Consider the following 23246-nt stretch of genomic DNA (forward strand, 5'->3'; position numbering starts at 1 on the left):
TACCATAGCAGCCAAATTTTAAAATAGAATTATAGCTGATTTGAATTAATTTTTATATCTAAAGATATAGAAAGCATTTGATAAAATTAATTCATATTCAGAAAAGCTACCTTGTTCTTCCTGAATCTTAGTCTTCTCTAGAATGTTGAAGTCATTTAAGGGAGATTTTTGGGTGGCATTTGAAACATACCATATATGTAAAATGCACAGTTTATCCTGGGAGTCTGAGGTGAGGATTGGATTTTGACATCAAGCTCTGGAAGTTCATAAGCCTTAGGGATTGACTGACTGACTGACTCAGGGGGGATATTTTGAGTGTCAATGAATACTACAATACTCAAAGTCATTAAGAAATAAAGAAAGAGTGACAACAGGCATCCTCACATAAATGAAGTGATGCTTTGGTACCAGAATAGTCAATGTATTGGTTATCTTGAAACTTAATTCTGTTTTTGCGGTAAAAATTAAGCTGTGTCCTCTTTGGGATGGAAGAGGTAGCATTAGGTTAATGTGTAAGCTTTATCTTCTGAAGTACAAAATGACCTTAACTTGGGAGTTGGTCAAAAACCACTTCTAGTTTTAGATTAAATATAATTAGAATAATCTAGGCAGGATAAAGAAAGGATTGCCACATGCATCAGATTTATAAAAAGATAAACAAATGTGGTTTTTAGTTCAGGGATCATGTGTGATATTATTATTGAGAGTACAGAAAGGCCTAATCTGCCTTTTTTTTTTTTTAAAGGTATAGATATAGAATAGGGTCTACGTTATGTTTTGTAAGTTACAGTTTGACATTGAAAACATGTATTTAAGTTGTATGTTTATTTTGGTCTAGAGGAAAAATCTTATGCATGTTTTGCCTTATATACACAATTTTTAAAGATCCATGCTGACAATGGACAGAATGAATCCTGTTGGTCTGAAAGAAAAAAAGGTGAAAAATCAGCAAGAAAATTTTGAAGAAGTTATACAGAAATGGTTTTAAAGAGAGATGAATATCACCGCTAAACTAAAAGATGTGTGAAAAAATTTTCTTCGGTCAAATCGGAATAGATTTTTAAAACAAGTGATGCAGTAGTGTTTTGGTGAGGGTGTGGGAGAATAGAAAAAGAACCTTATAAACTATTGGTAAGAGTGTAAGTATAATGTCTGTGGAGCATAGAGGAGGAAAATGTTTTCCTTAACCCTCTCAGGGTCCCTGGCTGGACCTGCAAATTAAACTGACAAGGACAAATTAACAGGAGAAAAGCACACACATTTATTTAGTGAAAGTTGTATGTGACACGGAGCCTTCATAAGGAAATGAAGAAATAGTTAGATCTGAGTGTTTTTATGCTGGGTTTTATGAAGAGTGGACAGCTGTGCAGGAATATGATAGATTAAAGAGTATGAGATAAGTGTAGGGAAGTGGGGGGGATTTAACAAGGCCTGTGTGTCCGGATTGTTCTGTGGCCCTTTGTCTTCAGAGATAAGGACGCTCCTTTTCTCTGGGTATAGGAAGCGCACTTCTCACACGAACGTTTTAGGACCTGTTTCAGGGGAGAAAATCTTGGTGAAGATCAGGTGACCTTCCTGCTTCTGCTGTTTCCTCAAACTCCTTCACCTTAAAATATTCAGTATGCCAAGGTGCCATATTTGGGGGGTAGTGTGTCCTGAACCCTGTCATTCATTCTGAAACTTCCCCAAGAACTTTCACAGTCCAGAAACTGAGTTAGTTGTAGATTGTCCGGTAACCCATTAAAACAGTCTCTGAGTCCTGAACATTTCCATGGAGACAGAAGAAAAAACAGGTTAATGGTTAGAACAAACCATGAACTTAGTTTTTGAGTCCAGAGGGCAATCATTCGTCACGATCATTTCTAGACGTTGGACTCAAAGAATCTTCAGATGGAGTGAGAGCAGGCAGTAGCAATCTGACAGATTTTCCTGGTTCATAGTTTGTCCCTGGTGATGTCATCAGGTGTTCTGGTGAACTTTCTGAGGGGCCCACATGGCAACAGGCAGGAGGGTTGTCCATACATGTGTTATTGTGGTGATTTCTCTGAAGTTCACATCAAGTTGTCCAGCTGCAGCTTGCCGGACTTTGGGAAAGAGACAGTTTTAATTTTCAGTGATTCCAGGTCAGAAGGGTGGGAGAAAAATTGGACGCATCAGTTTGGAGAGTTGTAGCTAGGTATTGGAGGATCCTAGAAGAATTCAGGATCCAGTCCAGTTTACAGGGAGATAACAAAACCTCAAAGACAATGAACAAGGCAAGAATTTAATAACCACAGGGGTGTGCTGTAGTTTTCCATTGAAACATAATTTTTTTTCTATTGACACCCCCATTTCCATCAAAGATATTCTAAGTAAGACTAATTTGTTTGCAGAATAAGTCTATTCTCATTAAACTTGGCCTGATTATTTACATCAGTCCAGCAAGAATAGTGATTGACTATATATGCTCTTTTTTTTTTTTTTTCCAGTATGTGGGCCTCACTGTTGTGGCCTCTCCCGTTGCGGAGCACAGGCTCCGGACGCACAGGCTCAGCGGCCATGGCTCACGGGCCCAGCCGCTCCGCGGCATGGGGGATCTTCCCAGACCGGGGCACGAACCAGCGTCCCCTGCATCGGCAGGCGGACTCTCAACCACTGTGCCACCAGGGAAGCCCTATATGCTCTTTTTAAGTCTGCTTTGCTGGAACCACTTCTAATAAGGAATCTCAGATTGGACTTTTAAAATCTTTTCAGGATTAGGAAACCAAGCCAATGACTCACCCTCAGCTTCTGCCTGTAATACTTATAGACTTGGGTGAATTACACTCTTCTCGAGATCCCCAAAATATCCCGAGGTTCCTGGGTCTTCCAGGAAGTGACCTTCCTTACTCACCTGTTCAGGAACCTTATAAGCAAGGTACCAGGCTGGTTTTTGAAGGGGAGCTTTATACATATATTGGCTCCTTAAATTAAACCTTAGTTCCTTAAAGCTGTCTGGTCATATCTGATTCTGTGCACATCATTCTCAGACATGACATTCCAGTCCAAGCTTTCCTAATATAGGCAATGTTTACAATTGTGTCCTGTTACAAGGAGAACAGATGCTTATTGAACTTATGCAAATAACTATGTTGCCTTGAAAATAAGAACACTCATGGAGGGTTTTCTAATTCTGGAGGGATCAGGTAGGGAGAAGAGATAATTGCTTCAATTCTGTTAACAAAGGTGTAATTCACCAGATTGCTGTGAATTATAGATAGTTTAAGAGAAAAAGATTTCTTTACATCTGGAAGATGTAACATTAAAGAACCAGCAATGCTTCAAACAAAAGTCATAAACAGTCAGTTCATTCAGTCCCATGTTCTGCTTCATCTTTGGTTAGCAGTTCTATGAATCCATCAGCTTCTTCATTAGTTCTGGAAATTCTTACACAGTCCAGTGGCATGGTCTCAAAGTATTCAAGTTATGCCATTATGGAGTGTTCTCACAGTAACTGATTGTAAAAACTTTACGGGAAGAATCAGAGTAAAACAATAACTGTCTGTGAATGACAAAAGACTTAAAAACAGTCATGGTTAAAGTTCTTATGAGAGTTCATTTGATAAGGAAATTTAGTTATTTCTGTGGCATACAGCAATTTAAGATAATACTCGGGCAAATTATTGACAAGTATTGACACATTTCTATGAACTTCACACAATTTCTGAAATACACTAATAGGATCTATCCATACACATAGAACCTATGAGGGTTTATCATCACGTCTTATTTTACAGTCCTTCCCATGTCATTTAAATTCCAAATAAACCTAATTATTTTAACGCCCCTCTTTTATAAGATTAGAGACAAATCCTTTGAGATTTTCCAGGAACCCTCTGGGAAACTTCAAAATTAGTTTGAAGTCTAAAAGACTTCGGGATTTTTGTGATAAATATCAAATAGGATCACAGATCATTATGAAATACCTATTTAACCAAAGTGAAAAGAAGATTTTAAAGGCAAATACAGAAGGTTACATAGCTGTGAACAAAATTTAGGTCTTTTAATTTTGAGGAGACTCAGCTTTCTTAAATAATTAGTGACCTGATAAAGATACTGTGAAGCACAGGAAATTCATCTAAGATATAACATCTTGATTTCTGAGGCAGATTACTTAAAAAGGTAAAGAAAACTCAGAGAAGTAGTGACGTTTTTTAAGCTATCATTTATTCCTGACAGTTAATCAGGCACTGTGCTGTGCTCTTGACATGCATTATTTCATTCAGCCTCTATGAAGAAGATTCTGTTATTTTCACTTCATAGACAAGCAAAAAAGACTTAGTGAAGTAATTTGGCCAGAGTCATACAGCTGTGAGTAACAGGGCTTACCTGTTCTGCACATAAAGTCAAGTTCTTTATATTCTATTGCCTATACTAATGATTTGTTTAAGGTCATGTAATACAAAATTGTAGAGCCAGGGGAAACAATTAAGGTTGTAGGTTTCAAATCCATGGCTCTTTTGACCACAACGTGCTACTCTTTTTAAAATTTATATTGAAGTATAGTTAATTTACAATGTTGTGTTGTTAGTTACAGCAAAGTGATTCAGTCATACACATATATATATACACACACACATATATATGTATTCTTTTTCAGATTCTTTTCCATTATAGTTTATCACAAGATATTGAATATAGTTCCCTGTGCTATACAGTAGGACCTTGTTGTTTATCCATTTTATATATAGTAGTTTTGTCTGCTGGTACCAAACTTCTAATTTATTTACCCGTCCCCCAGCATGCTACTCTTGACATAGGTTTATTTCGTCTATTTTCCATAGCCCCACGTCAGGAATACGGGGGAATTAGAGACTAGTGTTAGAGCCATCATTAAAAGGTCTTGAAACTGCAGACTAAAGAAAGATTAAGAATTGGTTTGGAGAATCAACATTTTATCGACTGAAAATAAGTGACCCTTAATATTTTGCCCAACCAGGGTAACCGTTCATTGTATTAGCACTTTTCTGCCGAAGGCCATAACTAAATTCTGCTGACTGGGCACACTCTAGTCCAATGATCTTCGAAGAAGTTAAATCACTTTTAAAACTGGCATAGCCTCCTGCATTCAGCTTCGGTGTTTGTGCAGGGGGTTTTCTTTGCGTGCCGGCAACTCTCTGTGCCACTGGCAAGGCCTGTCTGATTTAAGCCCCGTCTGCCACCCCCTATTTAGTGGTAACATACAGGCTTCAAGGATCATTTGATGTGCAAATTTAATCGCAGGCTTTATTTTCGAAGGATGCCATAGGCTATATCATTTTAACAGCTATTTACACAGCTTTCTCTAAACTGCTGCTCTGAAAACGGGCGTTTCATTCTGTTTACTGTAATGCTGCCTGATTTAATTTTTCAAGGCTCGTTGCTCAGTATTAGCTTGTTAAAGTATATACAGGATGATTCTGTGCAGCGTTTCAGAGGGTACATGCTTTGAAATGAAACTTGGGCATTTCTCCTGATTTTTTGGTAAGACAGTACCTTATCAGCATTCAGTTATTTTCAGTATTTGCTGGCTTACCCCCTCCCTTTCATCCTCCCTCCCTTTCTTCCCGGTTCTATAGCACATGATTATAGGTTAGGAGAGGTTAAGTTATGTTATCTAGTTAATGTGATAATTTCCTGACTGTTACAGAGTTAAGGTAAAAGTACTCTGGGAAGGATTGGTACTCTTATTAGTAAATGTCTTTTTCTTTCCAAATGGCACTTAAGAATTCCAAGGCACCCATGATTTTAATAGACTAAAGTAGTCCTATCATTTTTTTAGACTTTAACTTTTTGTGGAAAGCATACGTTTGGGGGATGATGTTATAAGTTTAAAAAAATGCAGTTTTACAAGGAACATCCTATCAGTTCTTTTGATATGCCTTCACGCAGCTAGTTATGTGGAATGGCAGCACCATCTGAGCCAGGTGAGATGAGGAAGCTCTAAGTGAAATCTTAATAATGATGGGAAATATTGGTACTGCACGCCAAAAGCTTCCGTTTTCCCTGCCTCTCAGAAATTCTTTGTGTCTATTGTGTTTCGGCGGAGTCTGTATTTAAATGGGAAATTTTCAGCAGAAATTGGAGGTTCTGTAAAGTGTTTCTTTGTAATTTCTGAGGTGAATTTATAGATGTCCTCGTGCAAACTAATGTTTTTCCTCATTTATCATTAGGTTTTCTGACTATTTGGTAATTTTATTTTTTTCTGAAAACTTAACCGTTTTATGTTGAAAAGAGTAAAACTGCCAATGGCTATGTTTTAGCCCAAATCTAATTAAGTAGATTTTCTATTTTTAAATTTGAATTAGGTAAGTGTTCTAGAATAGATGTGAATGAGAGTTTACAAATTGGTCTCATTGATCTCCTTTTACAGGTGAGGAAATGCAGCCGGAGGGAGGTTAAGTTACTTGCCCGGGTACAGAGCTATTTAGTGGCAGACCTGGGGCATAAACACAAGCATTTGGTTTCCCAGTGCTGAGGTCTTCACACTTTCCAACTTCTCTTTGGTTATAGGACATGAATAGAAACGAGAAATCACTTTTTTCTTTTGTTTTCACCATGTTTTTTTCAAAATTTTGTTGGCTTTTTGATTGAAATTGCCAAATAAAAGTGTGACTTATTGGAACTCTACAGTGATTTCTAGGTTGAAAATGACATTTAAAATCCATAATCAAATAAGTTTGTGTGATGTTTCCCAAATATATAAACTTTGCCAATTTAAGGCAAAACTACCATTTTATTCTATATACAATTACATTATTTTGCAGTAATAATGAGTTCATTTTTCTTAAATCAGTACTTTCTTAACATAATAACAGACTTAAGCCATCTGTAGACTTAAAATTGAATTATGATCTCACTCTTCTAAATAACTTATGCGAAGAATGAGTATTGTTGGTCCTATTGTTTGTATTTATTCACCCCAAGAAGTGCCCATTTATATGTTTCTTCTCTTTTTATGTTTTCTACCTTTAACCCAGATTCTATGTCCAAACAATAGCTCTAAACCCGTAGTGACTCATTTGATCTTTTTTTATATGAACAAATTGGTTCTTTCTCTCGTTCACATGCCGTGCATGTTTGCCCTTTTGTATGCCTATAAAATGTTAATAATTTGACATGATTCTCCCCCAATATGAATTATATTGCACTGTCATTCCTCTTCCAGATAAGTTGTTATAGCATTTGGTTGGTCATTCTGCCCATATGAATTCAACTCCCTTAGCTTGTATGTAATTGAGATTTGACATATACAATTTAGAGTTTAGAAACCTCTTTTGGATTCTCTCATATTTGTAGCACATTAATTTCTTACTCCCATTAAAAAAAGGTTTTAAAGTTAGAAGGAGAAGAAGGGTTGGCTTAGACCCAGCAGATTGTGATTCTTAGGAGAGGAAGGAATGAAAGACATATTGAGGAACTGAGAGTGCAGTTCTGCTTAGGTTTCCAAGATGAGTGGATTGTAACAGTGTTAATCCATTCTGCTTGGCTGTCCTAACAATTTATGTAAATGACTTCATGTCTTTTTGGATCCAGTGGGCTTAGTTTGATAGGGTTTGCTATAACTTATCTTGTCTGCCTCTATATTCGTGGTTACAAAGTGTGGAATGTAGGGCAAGGTTACCAGTAGAGATGTATATGTGTGTGTGTGTGTGCACGTGTGTGTGTGTGTGCGTGTGCATGTGCGCACACAATTTCCAGCTTCCTTCAGTAGTCATGGAAAAATGTACAGCAGTCGAATCTGTCACTTTCCAAATACATAATATTTCTCATGACTGCTTCTGGTATGCTGCCCTATATTAGAAGGGTAAGGGAATCAACAAATACCCACGAGCCTTGCTTAGATTTGTCCCATGTCATTGGCGTTCTGAGTGTGTATATGAATATTATTTTAGTCCATGCAGTTTTTTTATTAGTATTCTGGATAATGATTAGTCATATACCAGTCTGTACCAGATTAGCCTTTTATAAAACTATCGTTTACATCTTTACCAATGATTCAGAACTAAAAGACATATCAGAATTATATCACTGGGACATGGGACAAATCTAAGCAAGGCTCATGGGTTTTTGTCGATTCTCTCCCCTTTCTAAGATAGGGCAGCTCACCAGAAGTAGACATGAAAAATACGTATTTGGAACGTTATAGATTTGGTTGCTGCACATTTTCCCATGACTATTAAAGCTAGAAATTGTATACACACACACACACACACACACATACATCACTGCTGGTAACCTTGGTTTTTTGGTTTTTTTTGATGTTGGGGGTAGGAGTTTATTAATTAATTAATTTATTTTTGCTGTGTTGGGTCTTCGTTTCTGTGCGAGGGCTTTCTCTAGTTGCGGCGAGCGGGGGCCACTCTTCATCGCGGTGCGCGGGCCTCTCACTATCGCGGCCTCTCTTGTTGCGGAGCACAGGCTCCAGACGCGCAGGCTCAGTAGTTGTGGCTCACGGGCCCAGTTGCTCCGTGGCATGTGGGATCCCCCCAGACCAGGGCTCGAACCCGTGTCCCCTGCATTAGCAGGCAGATTCTCAACCACTGCGCCACCAGGGAAGCCCTGGTAACCTTGTTTTAGCTGGGTATTAAATGTGCCTGTTAACTTGCTATTGGGAAAGTAAATGTCTTAAAAGAATAAATGGGCCTATTTCTAAGCAGCAACAGTTTTGGCATTTAGCAGATCCACGGCCTAAAAGCTTTATCTTCAAAATGACAGGGGCTAGAATTGGAATACCCCGTAAGATCCTTTTTGACTGTCAAGTTCAGAGATACACTGATACGTTGGGTTGGAATTTTTGTGATTATATTGTTCATTTGGAAAAAGGGTTTCCCTTCTACTATCAAAGAAAGAGATTACATTAGTACTTTCTGCTGTTCTCCTGGCTGGTTTCAAGGCTTTCTTATTCTTTTCACTTCCTTGACAGCACTGCCCCATATCCTGCCCCCCTTTTTTTTTTTTTTTTTTCCTGATGCTCTTTTGTTGTAGTTGGAGTTCCCCAGGATGCAGACTCTGAGGTGAAAATTAGTGCCCTGGAAGTTTCTTAGAAAGTGCTGTTGAGATCAACCTCTGTGGAGTGGAAGGAAGAAACCAGCCCTGGGCAGAGGGGACGTTAGGCTGCCCTGTAGTCTTGGCGGAGATCTGAGCCCCTAGAGGCTCTAAAACTGGGATGGTGCTTCACCATTGTCTCCAGCTAGAGAGAGGGGGGCAAGCCTTTATATTCCCCACGTCAGCCAGTCTTTGGATGTGGGCTGCCCTGGGAGGGGAGCATGAACTTGCAAGGGGAGACTTCAGCCAAGGCCATTCCGAAGACAGCTGATAGCTGAGGCCCGTATGCTGGCAGTACTACAGCAGCTGGGGAAGAAATCCTTCAGTTGTGAAAGGGGATCTGGGTCGTACATCACAGTTTCCACTCCATCTGTTTGCAAGGGTGCTGGAGGTTTCCCAATGGCTTGGGAGATGGGTTGGAATTTCCAGAATGAGGAGTTGTAGGGCAGAGTGGCCAGGAGGTTGAAAAGTGACAGAGAAGAAAAGTTGGTGTGAGTAGGTTCTGTCAGATCATTGAGTTCTGGCATTGATCAGTGCTTTTCTAAACAAGCTTAAAAATCCTACCTATTTATAGTGATGCTGTTCCCTTTTATTTATTTATTTTTTTTTGCCGTACGCGGGCCTCTCACTGCTGTGGCCTCTCCCGTTGCGGAGCACAGGCTCCGGACGCGCATGCTCAGCGGCCATGGCTCACGGGCCCAGCCGCTCCGCTGCATGTGGGGTCTTCCCGGACCGGGGCACGAACCCGTGTCCCCTGCATCGGCAGGCGGACTCTCAACCAATGCGCCACCAGGGAAGCTCTAAAGTATTTTTATGTTTGTTTATTTCACATACTCCAGGGATATCACAAGCCCAGGAACCTTTTTTTCTCTTTTTTCCTTAATTTCTTAAGCTTGGAGATTCTCATACAAATAAGATTCAGACTTCAGAACTGCTGTGACACAGGCTTAGGGTTTTAATTTCTGGTTGTAAACGTTTCCCCTGCCCTCTCACCCAGATTCTCAGAGACAAGTTCCACTGAAGTCTTACTAAGGTGGATTTGTCCTGCCCCCTCACCAGTTTTCAGTTGTGATTGCAGCCCCTTGACAATGGCTCCAGTTTTATGGAAGCACCTCAGAGCCAACTTTATGCCCAACTTGTGTGCCCAAGATCTCTTTTTCTGTCCCTATATGGGCATCAGGGTTGCTACAAATGGTTGGACAGGTTGTATCCTGTGTTGAAGAAAAGCCGGGCCAGAAATTTAGCCTAACTCTGCTCTCCTGAAAGAGAACTTTCTTCTGATCCCATTCCTTGAGGGGGCATCTCCTTACCAATTTCAGTTAGACCTAAGAGCTATAAGAGAATCCAGTGATTCTTCCTTGGTGGCTACAGCGGGCAATATTTGCTTTTGTGCTTCCTACCACTTTGGCCATCAGTCCTAGCTTTGGTTTGGCACCAGGGGGTTTTTCTTTACTGCAGGTGGAACTGTGTATTTAATTTTTAAAATGCGTTACTCTTTCTCATCTTTTCTGTGTTGTTCATTTATGGTGGAAAGTCTTCTTCATTAGTTCAGTTGACCATATTGTGGCACCTGGAATTCCCACAAGTTACTTATTAACCTCTCTTCCTCAGATATCACCTGTTTAAAATGGGAGTAATAATAGCCCACCTGTATGGCGTTGGTGTAAATTTAGAGCACCTAGTAATTTCCCCATCAGTATTTGTACCATTTAAAGCTTTACCACTTTAGGGAAGACTTGGAAATGTAGTAGTGGCTGTGTTGACTTACTTAACAAGAAGAGGAAGTCTTAGTTAACGCCCTGGAGAAACCAGAGAAACTTTGTTCAGTGTAGCACAATGTCGAAACTGAAGCTCCGAGCCCCACCCTTTCTGATGTTGATGTGCCAAAGGTCACTTGGCACCACGAGTGAACAGAGAGGAATGTCCTCTCAGTATTGCCTGGAGGATCGCTCAGAGGAGCTCTGCCTGGATTGTGAGGGTAGGTAAGCTTGAGTTTGTGAATGTTTTCTTTGCTAAGGAGGGCTCTCAAAGGCGTGATTATCATGGAGTATATTTGTAGACCTTGAAACATGTGGTAATGCGTTTAGTCCCAATAAGCCCTTTGACAATATTGTAAATTCCCATTTGGAATGCCAAGTGGATTCTGAACTTGGTGAAATTGGTACTCCAGGTGCCACAGGGTCCTGCCTCCTGCCTCCTGGCTTCTTGCTTACAGAGATGGGGATATACAGGATTGATTTCCTCCCCTTAGGTCATGATGTTTAAGAGACTAATTCCCTGCCCCCCCACCCCAATTATAGCTAAGAAGAAATCTGTTGACTGTTAACAGTTGGGAAAGCACAGATATATCATGTTTTCTTAAAATTGCTTTAAAATTAATCTGGTATGCAAAATACTGTGATTATCCTATAATATTAACTACTTTGGATTGTTATACACCGTTAGTTGTACTATGAAAATGTGCTTATTACCAAGTTCAGTTTTCTTAGGTTGTTATTGGCTTTGAGTCCACAGACTTAACACTGCCAAATTTCTGTGTAAACATTTTGCTTGGGACCAAAAAAAGTAGTGAATATGTGTATTTAAAGTGTTTTTTTTTTTAATCCATGTATATTAATGGATCTTGTAAATGTTTAAATAGTCAATTAATGGAATTTTTCAAAAAACAACTCTTTCCAAAAATCCATGATTTTTTATAAAACTCTTTCATAACACACCATAATTTTATATGTAGGGTGTTTTAAATAAAAAATTTGAGCTTAATGGCAAATATATATAATTCTCAATACATAGAGATCTAACTATTTTTGTAGTTCTTATCGATTTGCTTGTTACATTTAACATTCAGGAGGAGACTTTTTGTTCTCTTACTAATAATTAAGTGCAAGTATAAATTAAGATTTATACTACAGAAAAACAAAGGAGAGCTAATACTAGTGTATCACAATGTAGTACATAACAAAAGTAAATAACTGATTACATCAGTTTTGGTGCTGGTAAATGTAATGCCTTCTTGAGTTCGGGTACCATGGTTATGGCTGTATTGATCCTTTTGGAAATGGATTCTTGGCTATGTTCATTTTCCTGTAATGTGTCTGTTATTTATTGAGACTCTCTTCACCATAGGAGTATTATCAATCCACACAAGTTTGAACTACTTATACAAGCATTGTTTGCAGCTTTTTTGTCAGCTAAAAAAAATGAGGTTCCTTGAGATGTTTATGGATTTATTTATTTTTACCCTTGCTACAAAGCTTTTGTCAGCTTTACAGGCCAAAATTCCAAGGCAAATGTCAGAATCACTTTTAGTACAAATCTCATACATACTCTGGGAATCATACTCTGGGAATGGTATGTAAAATATTTTGTCTTTTGACACACCTATTCTCACCTTAAGAAGGATATCCCTGTACCTACTGTACCTAGAGCCTTTTAAAGGAGGTTTTTGGTTTTCAGAAGCTAAACTTGGAAGCAGTTTCTTCAGTTTAAGTAAACTGCCTATAAGAGGAAATGACTCTGGAGAGGATAAGATGTTTAGACTCATTTTCTATGTAAATAATTCTGAAATAAATTGTGTAAAGAGGTCTCCTTTTTGGTATATTTTTCAGTGAAATCATGTGTCATTAATTCATCAAGGTAGGTATGAAGTTTACTTAAGGGAACTGCCTTGGAGTTTTAAGGGACTCCAAGTCAGCTCATTATATTTTAGATTTTTAAATAATAGCTTAGTTGAATTGCATAAAATTTTTGTGTAGGTGATATAATGAGGTAGATTATCATACATTCTTTTGATCATTTACGCTATAGGATAGTTCTAATTTAATTAAACCATTAAGTATTCTTTAAAACTTCTTTTTTATTTTAGAGTTGAGGTTTGTGTATGTTTTTAACTGTTTAATTTGACATGTGGATACCTAAAATGATATTTTCAGCTCTATGAAAAATTATACTTCTTATTTTAGTTAAAATTTATGAGCTTTGTATACAGAATCTTCTGTATACAATATACTAACTAAGTTTGGGAATTTGACTAGCTGAAACTTGTGGTAGTTTTAATTCTCAATGTATTTTCTAAAATTTTGAAGAAACTTATAAAATACTGTCTCTCTGTACTTGGTAATGTAAAATCTCAGTTGAAATGCTGTAGATCTCACATGAACATTTGTCCAAGAATGCCTTGCTTTTAGGAACATTGGTATACAGTTTCTTGAATCTTAAAAATACATTGTGTCAGATGTTTAGATGTAACTCAGAACCATATTATTTAACTTCACTATTTATATGATCCTAATGGTCAGATTTAAATATCTGACAATATTATTATTACTGTAGGTTGCATTGCATTCTTCGTCTTCCTTCATTGTTTCTAAAAAATACTTTTCCTTCATTTTGTAGGTAATTTTTCTTTTTTTTCCCCCACTTTTTTATACAGTTTGCCAGACCAAATGACACGGTTAGTATCCATTAAGTAGAGCCATGAATATCAATCTTGGACACAAAGCCTGGGATTGTAGTTGGGGAAGCCCTCCTGCTGCTCTGGCTTGGTGTCCAAAGACTCTGAATGAAGTCTCTTAACTTATTCAGGATCTCTGAAAGCCCTTTGGGCTCCCCATTGCCCATTCATAGCTGATGTTGCACTCTTCTGGTTAAAAGTTGTCTGTGGCTTTCCCATTTCCCATCATATCAAATTCAAAGTCCGGTACGTAACTTATCACTTGTAGTCATGTATCTTAATTTATGGCCTATACTTCCTTTTTTTTTTTTTTTTTCAATTTCTATTTTTTATTTTGGCCACACCACGCGGCATGCAGGATCTTAGTTCCCTGACCAGGAATCTGTGCCCCCTGCAGTGGAAGCACAGATTCTTAACCACTGGATCGCCAGGGAAGTCCCTGGCCTACACTTCTTGTTCTTTATGCTTTACACCTCCATGTCCTGCTTTTTCCTTCACTCATGCCACAATAAGAAAGTCTCTCCCTCATATGCAAAATTTACCTCGTCCTTAAGGTCTACTAATCAGGCCCATTAAATTTCTCCTGGTCCCCTCTTCCAACATTGAAACTAATCTGTTTTGTACTTGCTGTATTTTCTTAAGGTGCTTCATGTTATGTCTTGTGTTACCGTTATTTTTACATGTGTTGTAATATTTTACGCCTCGTGCGTAGCATAGCCTAACTTTGAATGATCCGCTGAGCCGCGTCTCTGTCTCTTACTATGATGAGTTGGATGTGGTTTCATCTTATATCTCCTATGTTTCCATGTGTTTAGTAGATGCTCATTGTAAATATTTGGCAACTGAATACATGTCATGCCATGGCAGTGAGTAATTGACTACCAGGCATTTTATTCCTCTGTTGGAATGGATGTTTGGGGATAGCACATCATCTCCCCAGCAGGGAAAGCTGAAGAAACAATCAAAGATGCAGTTTAAAAATGATTTAGATTATGTGTAGTACTTTAATTCTGACAAGGAAAGAACAGCTTTTTCTAGGTAAAGCCTTTGGGCTGATAGGAAATTGAAGGGTAACACAGACTTTGGGAATAGTGACTATGGATCTGAGTCAGAGAATGTTTTTCAGGCGTTCACAGTTCGGGGATAAATACAGTCAGTTCTGCTATCATGCTTGTTTTGAAAATGAGAATTTATTCCTACATTATTAATATTAGGGAACAATTTGAGTAGAATGTAAATTTCACATTTGTTATGTGTGATTTTATTTTATTTTCACCTCGGTGGTCAACACAGGCCTTCTCACCTAGCTGAACTGAGCCACATAGGAACAGACAAAATGCACACACGCACGCCTCAGACACCTTCCAGCTCCCTGACTTCACTGCATATCATGAACCACAACCACCCGTATCTCATTTTCATAACTTTCCCTCCAATTTCAGATAACCCTTTTTCTACCACTGCACAATAACTCACAAGCTGCAGCCCTTGGACACGCAATTCCACAAGCACACTTAAAGTCTTTTGCAAGGTAAGATGCTATATTTATTATAGTTTTTATTTATTTTTTTAACCATTTAACGTATGAAAAACTGTGCTAGGGTCTTTCCTAGGCTCTTTTATTTTTTATATGTGTCCCTGACAGCTGTTTTGTCCCCTAAGTCCTGGGCTTTTCGTGACATGATTTTGCATAGCATCGTGATTTTTCAGGAACATATTATGCCGCATTATAACAGAACTGACTATACTAATTGATAACATAGAGCGTGTGAACTGACAGTTCTCTTTCTTTCCTTCATTTCTACCCTCCCTCTCCCCGCACTTTGAATGGTGAGAGACACTAAAAAAAAAAAAAAAAATCATCCCTGGGCTTCCCTGGTGGCGCAGTGGTTGAGAGTCCGCCTGCCGATGCAGGGGACGCGGGTTCGTGCCCCGGTCCGGGAAGACCCCACATGCCGCGGAGCGGCTGGTCCCGTGAGCCATGGCCACTGAGCCTGCGCGTCCGGAGCCTGTGCTCCACAAACGGGAGAGGCCACGACAGTGAGAGGCCCGCCTACCGCAAAAAAAAAAAAAAAAAAACCCTGTAAGAGGAACACAGTGCAACAGAGAAAAATGCCAGAGAACTTGTTTAACCAGTGTCGTAGAAAAAGGGTATAAAATTACCTGTGGAATAAATAGATATGCTTAGAAGCACGTAGAGACTGAACCTAAAAGACCAGGGACCAGTGGCTTACCCTTAAATAATAATAATGTTTAACATTTTGTGAGCCTTTACTATGTGCCTGGCACTATGATAAGTACTTGGCATGGATTAGGGCATGTGATCCTCACAAAACCCTATAAAGTAGATGTTATTACTGTCTTTGTTGTACAGATGAAGAAAGTGAGGCTTACAGGGGTTAGTTAACTTGCCCCAGGTCGATAATTCATAAACATAAAGGGCAGAGCCAGATCTTGAATCCCATCTGACTTCTGAACCGGAGATCTCAGTGGTCTCTTAGAGTACTTTGTAGATTATAAATAAATAACTTCCACATGTATTATTTCCTCTGCCCCCACCTGTGTCTGATTGGCATCACAGGCCGTCTTTTTACCCCTGTGATAGATGAAAAAACAAAGGTACTCAGGCTAAGAAATGCACAGTTTGTCGGAGGCAGAACAATAACAACTCGTTCTGATGCCAAATTCAGAGTTTTTTCCGTTGGGATTATACGCGAAAAGGGAGAAAAATTGGACAGTTAGAGATCAGGTGAGCTGAACTAGGGAAGAGAAGAAGAAATGATTGTTTTGGAAGTTGGGGGGGAAACAAGTGAATTTATAACAATATATCAGGATTGGAAGGACAGAGCCTGATGGAGGATGGGCAGTAGGGGACCTCTAACTCTATGGTATAAGAAGCCTAATCAGATTCTCACCAAGGAGCTCAGGCTAGCACCAATTTCAACTCAGGATTATAGGGAGAGAAACCCGAGGTCATGAACATAAATTGGTTATGCTGTAAGTCCAGATTAGTAGTAGCCTCAAAAAGAAAAAAAAAAAAAAGAGGAAGAAGAGAGGTGACAATAGAGGAAAGCTTCAAAAGGCTCTGTTAGCACTTCTTTTACAACCTGTGATGTGTCTTTTTTTCTTTAGGTAGTCAGTTACTGTACAGCGCCTTGCATATAAACAGGTGTTTAGTTAGTGTTCATTAAACTGAAGGTTTGATAAATAGTTGAGAGAGCAACTTTTCAGTCAAGTGTTAAGAGCCTAATATTATACAGATAAGAGGATAAGGAAGGATTGATTAGCATCTGTGAATTTAAAGCAGGGGGCTAGCCAACTGTGCCCAGTCTGTTTTTCTACAAGCCAAGAATGGTTTTTACATTTTTAGTAGATTATTAAAAACAAAAGCAAAGAACACCGACAGAGACCATATGTGGCCCACAAACCCCAAATATCTACAACCGGGCTCTTTACAGAAAGTTTGTCAACCCCTGCCCTGAAGTATAGCCCATAAAGCAGAAAAAGTTAGACTTGTTTCCTTTTAGGAAATCAGATTAGGTAAATGGAAACTGGTATTATATTTCATAGAGGGCTATATTTTCATACGTGGACCTTTACTTTTTTTTTTTTTTTTTTTTTTGCGGTACGTGGGCCTCTCACTGTTGTGGCCTCTCCCGTTGCGGAGCACAGGCTCCGGACGCGCAGGCTCAGCGGCCATGGCTCACGGGCCCAGCCGCTCCGCGGCATGTGGGATCTTCCCGGACCAGGGCACGAACCCGCGTCCCCTGCATCGGCAGGCGGACTCTCAACCACTGTACCACCAGGGAAGCCCCGGACCTTTTCTTTTTTCCCCACATGTAGGAAGGAACTGATATTTATTTAGTATGATATTTTGCTTGGGACTTTGTATACTTTATTTCTCATACCCTCGAAAGATTTTATAACTACTTTACAGATGAGGAAACCAGGCTCATAGAAGCTAAGTAAGCCTCCACATTTATTAAGTAGTGGGATTCGTATTTGTCTGGGTTTCTCCAGATAAGAATATGGTAGAGAAGCTTTATTTGTAAAAACTGAGTATGGTCTGTTCAAAATTCTGGCTTGAAAACATCTAGATATCAGATATAGACATTTGTAGTCATTTTAGCCAGTATCTAAAATATTAAAAAAAACACAAGTTGTACACACAAAAAATAGAATTGGTTGGAGAATTGTGTAGTTTTATTATAAAAATTGCATTTGAAGGAAGGTTTTTGGATAAATTATATAGAGCTATAGAGAAAACTTAAAGAACAGAAAATTCAAGCCTCATATTAAAAACTTAAAATAATATTCACCTAAAAGAAAGATGAGACTTAAAATATTCTCAATATAAAGTACAAAATAGGAAAGTGTATTCTGCGTCAATAGAGAGTATACCAGGTAGCAGTTTATCTTTGCAAACAGATTATTAAACAAATATTGGCTCATATGTCTAATCGTAAAGTTTTATGAAGAAAATTTCAGGGTGCAATGAAAACATGCAATGAGGGATCTAATACAGATTGGAGGGGTCAGAGGAATAGTTCCCCAGGAGGTCATTTAAACTGAGATACAGGATTTAGGCAGCCAAAGACAAAGAAGATAATTATTCCAGACAGAGTGTGATAGGCCTTGAGGATGGAAAGAGCTTGGCTTATTCAAGGGATGATCACAGAAGGCCATTGTATCTCCTAATGACTCTGAGAAGAGGAATTATATCTGTTTGTTCATCATTGTCTATCCAGCCTCAGACGTACCTGCTGGCACACAGCAAGCTCTCACCAAGATTTACTGAATGAACAAAGACTGAATAGACATTTCGCTGGGAAATTCATGATATAATTTTGAGCACAGGGATTGCCTGGGTGAATCCCTCCTGTCTGAAGCTCACCTAATTACATTAAACTTCTCAGATTGTTGGTAATCCCCGGTTACTCTAGGCCACTGGCAGCCCAGCTTTCCCAAACCTTCTTAACAGCTGTCAAAGTATCTGAATGGAGCTCGACCTGGAGAAAGTCTGAACAGAAAAGGCAGGAAAAAGGAATGCAGACCGCTTCAGCTGCATCTGATCCTGAGGAGGAAAAGTGAATTGGCATCATTACAATGCCAGGACTGAATCTGAGATAGAATGAATACAGCTACTTTTCTAAAAATAACCAGCTGAGTGGGGAGGGTGTTCTGTACTAGAACACATGATCACAGGTTCTCTGAGTGATCACTGGGTGACCAAGTAACACATGATAATCGGGCTTAGAGGTTTGATTAAGAAGTTAAATACTGAAATGCTTCCTATTTGTGGAGCTTGATTCTTCAAAATCAAATCTGAGCTTCTAAATTGAGATAATTTCACTTACAGGTTGGATGCATTGAGGAATTTATAAAGTAGAAAGAGAAGGAGAGAGAGTTGCATATTTCCCAAGTGGGTGAAATAAAGTTGTAATAGACTTAGAAGGACTATTTTACAAGATATTTACCATAAGATGGAGGTGAAATAGGGGTTCACAACAACTAAGGAAAGAGAAGGTCACTTTAGGTGGGAAAGAGAATGGGAATTGGAGACAGAAGGAAAGAAAATATTTCAGGGTTATTCTGAAATCTTAGTTTTTGAGTTAAAAGAAAGAGCAGTAAGGGTGAAAACAATACACGTACAGCTGATTATACAAGAATTTAATAATAAACTTGTCTGTGCTTTGTTTAAGCCTAAACTTTAGTGAACTTCAGTTGACAGTATCGGATTTGGGGGGTTTAATGTGAGGTTTGAGGAATTTCATACTGGATGTCAAAAGTCTATTTCCTTACAAAAAGAGAAATATTGGCTAGCAGGTAAGGTAAATACTTGCTAAGAGTTGTGAGTTTTGTTTTGATCAGTGAGGAAAACAGACACCCCCTGCCCCCTGAAGAATGTTTTTCAAAGGTATGTTAGGAGGGGGATTGGTGGTACTGACTTGTGGAAAACTCTTGGTTGTTTATTTTAAACAGAATGTTTCTTAACTATTAAAACGACTGAGTCAGATATTGTCAGTGTCACTCGGCTTATTTCCAGGGACTAACTCCTGCAGTTACCAGTTGATTTGCCATAAGACATCAAGTTAATGATAACTTTCTTAAACAGACATGTTTCTTACCCATTTTAAATGAATCAACTTTTGTTAATATCATTTTGTAATTCCTTTTGACATTTGGTATGGAACTTAATAATGAACTAATTAATTATAAAAGCAAACTCTAAATCTTATCACTTTAAAAGTTTGACCATTGAAGCCATCTTATTGAATATGTGTATATTATATATATATTATTTACATATAATATAAATAATGTATATATATTTACCCCCTTAGGAATACTGATGTATTTTATTTTGTTCAGGGGATGTTCTCCTCAAAGTTTGTATGCACGTTAGATTATTTGAATGCTTACTTAAAAGTGAAAAATGCAGAGGAATTAAAAAAAAATTCTTTGAGCCCTTTCATAAGTCAAATGATCCTTTTGTAAAAGAGCATATCTATTCCAAATCATTTTCTGTGTTAAAATAATTTTATATATACATTGCCTTAGTTTATCCCATTAGTATACTGTAAGATTGGTGTGTAGGGGGTGGGACATAGAGTCCTACTTCATTTGAGTAATGAGAAAATTAAGGGTCACTGAGAAATGGTGTTTGTAAGAGGGGCTGCCAGGTAAGGTTAGAGCTGGACAAGAAATCAATAGTTGGTGAAACTGGACCAGTTCTCTTTTTTTTTCCCCCCAACACACAGTTCAATTTATTGCTTTTGTAAATTAAGGATTGTGTTTCTTGATCTTTATTAAAGTAGAATATATGATAATCTAATTCACCTCAAATCAAAATATGTATATATACACATGTGTATGTATATATTTATATGATCATACACACAAAGCATTGTAAGGATGGTTTTAATTCGTGTGTGTGTGTGTGTTTGCCACAGAAATCCCTGATGTCCTGGTGCATCCTCCATTACAGAGGCAGCTGCAGTAATATCTAGCCTTACAGGCCAGGCAGCCATACCTAATGGCCTCACAGACATGCAGCGGTTTATTCCTTCCTCATTTACTTTTTTTATTATCATGGTAACATATATATAACATACAATTTACTATTTAAATCATCTGTGGTGTAAATTCATGGGCATCAAGTACCTTCACGATGTTGTGCAACTGTCACTACCATCCATCTTCAGAACTTTTATATCTTCACAGACGGTTCCATACTCATTAGAGGATAACTACTCATCAGCCCCTGTACCCCGCCAGCCCCTGGCAACTGCCATTCTCCTTTCTATCTCCATGCATTTCACTGCTCTAGGTACGTCATATAAGTAGAATCATGCAGTATTTGACCTTCGGTGACTGACTTATTTTACTTGGCTTAACGGCCTCAAGCTTCATCCGTTGTTGTAGCAGGTATTAGAATTTCCTTCCTTTTAAAGGCTGAATAATATTCCACTGTATATACAGACCACATTTCACTTATCCATTCATCTGTCGATGTACACTTGGCTTCTACGCTTTGGCTGTTGTGAATAATGCTGCTTTGACTGTGAGTGTACAAGTATCTGTTTGAGTTCCTGCTTTCAGTTCTGGGTCTACACCCAAAGGTGGAATTGCTGGAACATATGGTAATTCTGTGTTTAATTTTTTGAGGAACTGCCATATCGTTTTCCGCAATGGCCACACCATTAAAGGAATGTTTTAAATGAAAAGTAAAAACCAATCTTCAATTCTCTTAAGTCTCTGGATTTTTAAAATTTTTTTTTGCCATGCTGCATGGCTTGTGGGATGTCAGTTCCCCAACCAGGGATTGAACCTGAGCCCACAGTAGTGAAAGCCTGGAATCCTAACCACTAAGTCACCAGGGAACTCTCACTCTCTGAATTTTTAAAATGAACTTTTCTAAAGTAGGATGAATATAGCTCCCTTGGGCTCCTTATGTAACTAATAACTCTAGAAAATGTGAGCTGTGTCCTTATAGGTTATTGATAGGCACATTTTAAATTAGTTAAACCGGGGTCCCCAACCTCCCTGTTAGGAACTGGGTCACACAGCAGGAGGTGAGCAGCGGGAGAGTTAGCGGAGATTCATCTGCCACTCCCCGCCGCTCCCCATCGCTCCCCACCACTCCCCATCGCTCCCCGCCGCTCCCCATTGCTTCCCACCACTCCCCATGGCTCCCCATCACTTGCATTACCGGCTGACCATCCCTCCCCCCATCCCCCGTCCGTGGAAGAATTAATTGTCTTCCATGAAACCAGTCCCTGGTGCCAGAAAGGTTGGGGACCGTTGAGTTACACTATCTTCCTGCGTCTCCTTGGGGAATTCAGAAGTCTGAAGAAGACATTATGAGAATGACATAGGTGAGTCTTAATTTTTCCAAAAAAAAAAAAAAAATATATATATATATATATATATATATATGTAGAGCAGAATACAATTGGGGAGATTCCCATAGGAATGAAAGAAACAGATGAAATTATCTCAAAATTAGTTAACCTTGCTTCTTAATCTAGTCTACCCTCCAGAATGCCCCCGTAGTGATTTTATTAAAATTAGTAGTAAGGCTGTTACCGCCTCCGCTGGTTTGCTGCTTCCGTGAAGACTGAGTCTAAATCCCCTTACATGATCTGCCAGGCCCCTCACAACCTCGTGCCGAGCTCTTCTCTGCCGCCTCATCTTTCATACGCCCGGTATTGCAGCCACACTGAGTATCTCACTCTTCCCTAAAAACCATGCCCTTCCACGTGCCATGCTTTGCATATGCCTAGAATGTCCCCTCCTACCCGTACCTGTGCTGATTGACACACTCCTGTGTCTTTCAACACCTGGTTCTACTGTCTCCTCCCAGGTGAAACCTACTGACAGCTGCCTTAGGTTGATGGTTTCACAGTATTGTACATTTTTTATAACACAACAGTAGCATTTACTAAGTTGCATTGTAATTATCTCTTTGCATATGTCTCGCTCAACTAAGTGCTCCTGAAGGAGAGAAACCATTGTGTTTCTTATATGCCTTCATGTGAAGCACAACCCCTGGAAGGTGTAGACAGAAAATACTGAGTGAATTTCTTACGTGGTTTTGCTCACTGTATAGAATGTCTGCCTCTAATAAGTAATCATGCCATCTATAAGCTGGAATTCCTTTCATAATTTCAGCAATTATTAATAACCGAATATATCTTTTCATATGTAAAAGTATCAAGCAGGCAAGTTTTTTCTTCAGTACTTTGCTACTGCTCCATTTCTGGGCAGATTTCTTACATTTCTGGGCATACTGATTTCATCGGTAACGTTCTCACATTACCCTAGATTCCTCCTGTCTTAGGAGAAAGTATCTGATAAGTTATACTTAAGTGTTAATGACATAATACATTATTACTCCCACAAGTGTTTGCAGTTTAAACGTGGTTCCTAGGGATGAAAATGCTTAATGCAAAAGAATAAATTTCCAGTGGTCGGAATTTCATTCACTGTATCCCTTGGGTAAATGGTATCATGTAAGGAAGCAGGAGGACTCTGTCTTGCCCCTCAAATCACACTAGGCATGCAGGCTTCCCAAAGCACCCCTGAATCTTCAGCACCTGGTGGTATTAACACTGGAAATATATTTCCTGAGGCTGCTACTGTAAGGGCCTCACCCTTCCTTTTAAGGGGATGAATTTCCCCTTCTTACATTTCCCCTTTATAATCTGAAGGTCAGGGTGGTATGACTCTTTTCAAAGTGCTTATT

The 23246-nt window shown here is 38.9% G+C and overlaps 1 protein-coding gene across 8 annotated transcripts in view; it reads left to right on the forward strand.

Moving 5' to 3' along the window:
* The window catches only part of EPS8 (EGFR pathway substrate 8, signaling adaptor), a 241501-nt gene that overhangs the window by 121256 nt on the left and 96999 nt on the right, over window positions 1-23246 (forward strand). The window contains exon 1 of one of the 8 annotated variants that reach the window (XM_060306096.2): window positions 15009-15029. The exons of the other annotated variants lie outside the window; for them this stretch is intronic. The gene's annotated coding sequence lies outside the window, so the exon portion shown is untranslated. Of the gene's footprint in view, window positions 1-15008; window positions 15030-23246 lie in introns of those variants that run through there. 8 annotated transcript variants of the gene reach the window in all.

This window comes from Globicephala melas, chromosome 10 (genome assembly GCF_963455315.2).
Source record: "Globicephala melas chromosome 10, mGloMel1.2, whole genome shotgun sequence".
Lineage (NCBI taxonomy): Eukaryota > Metazoa > Chordata > Mammalia > Artiodactyla > Delphinidae > Globicephala > Globicephala melas.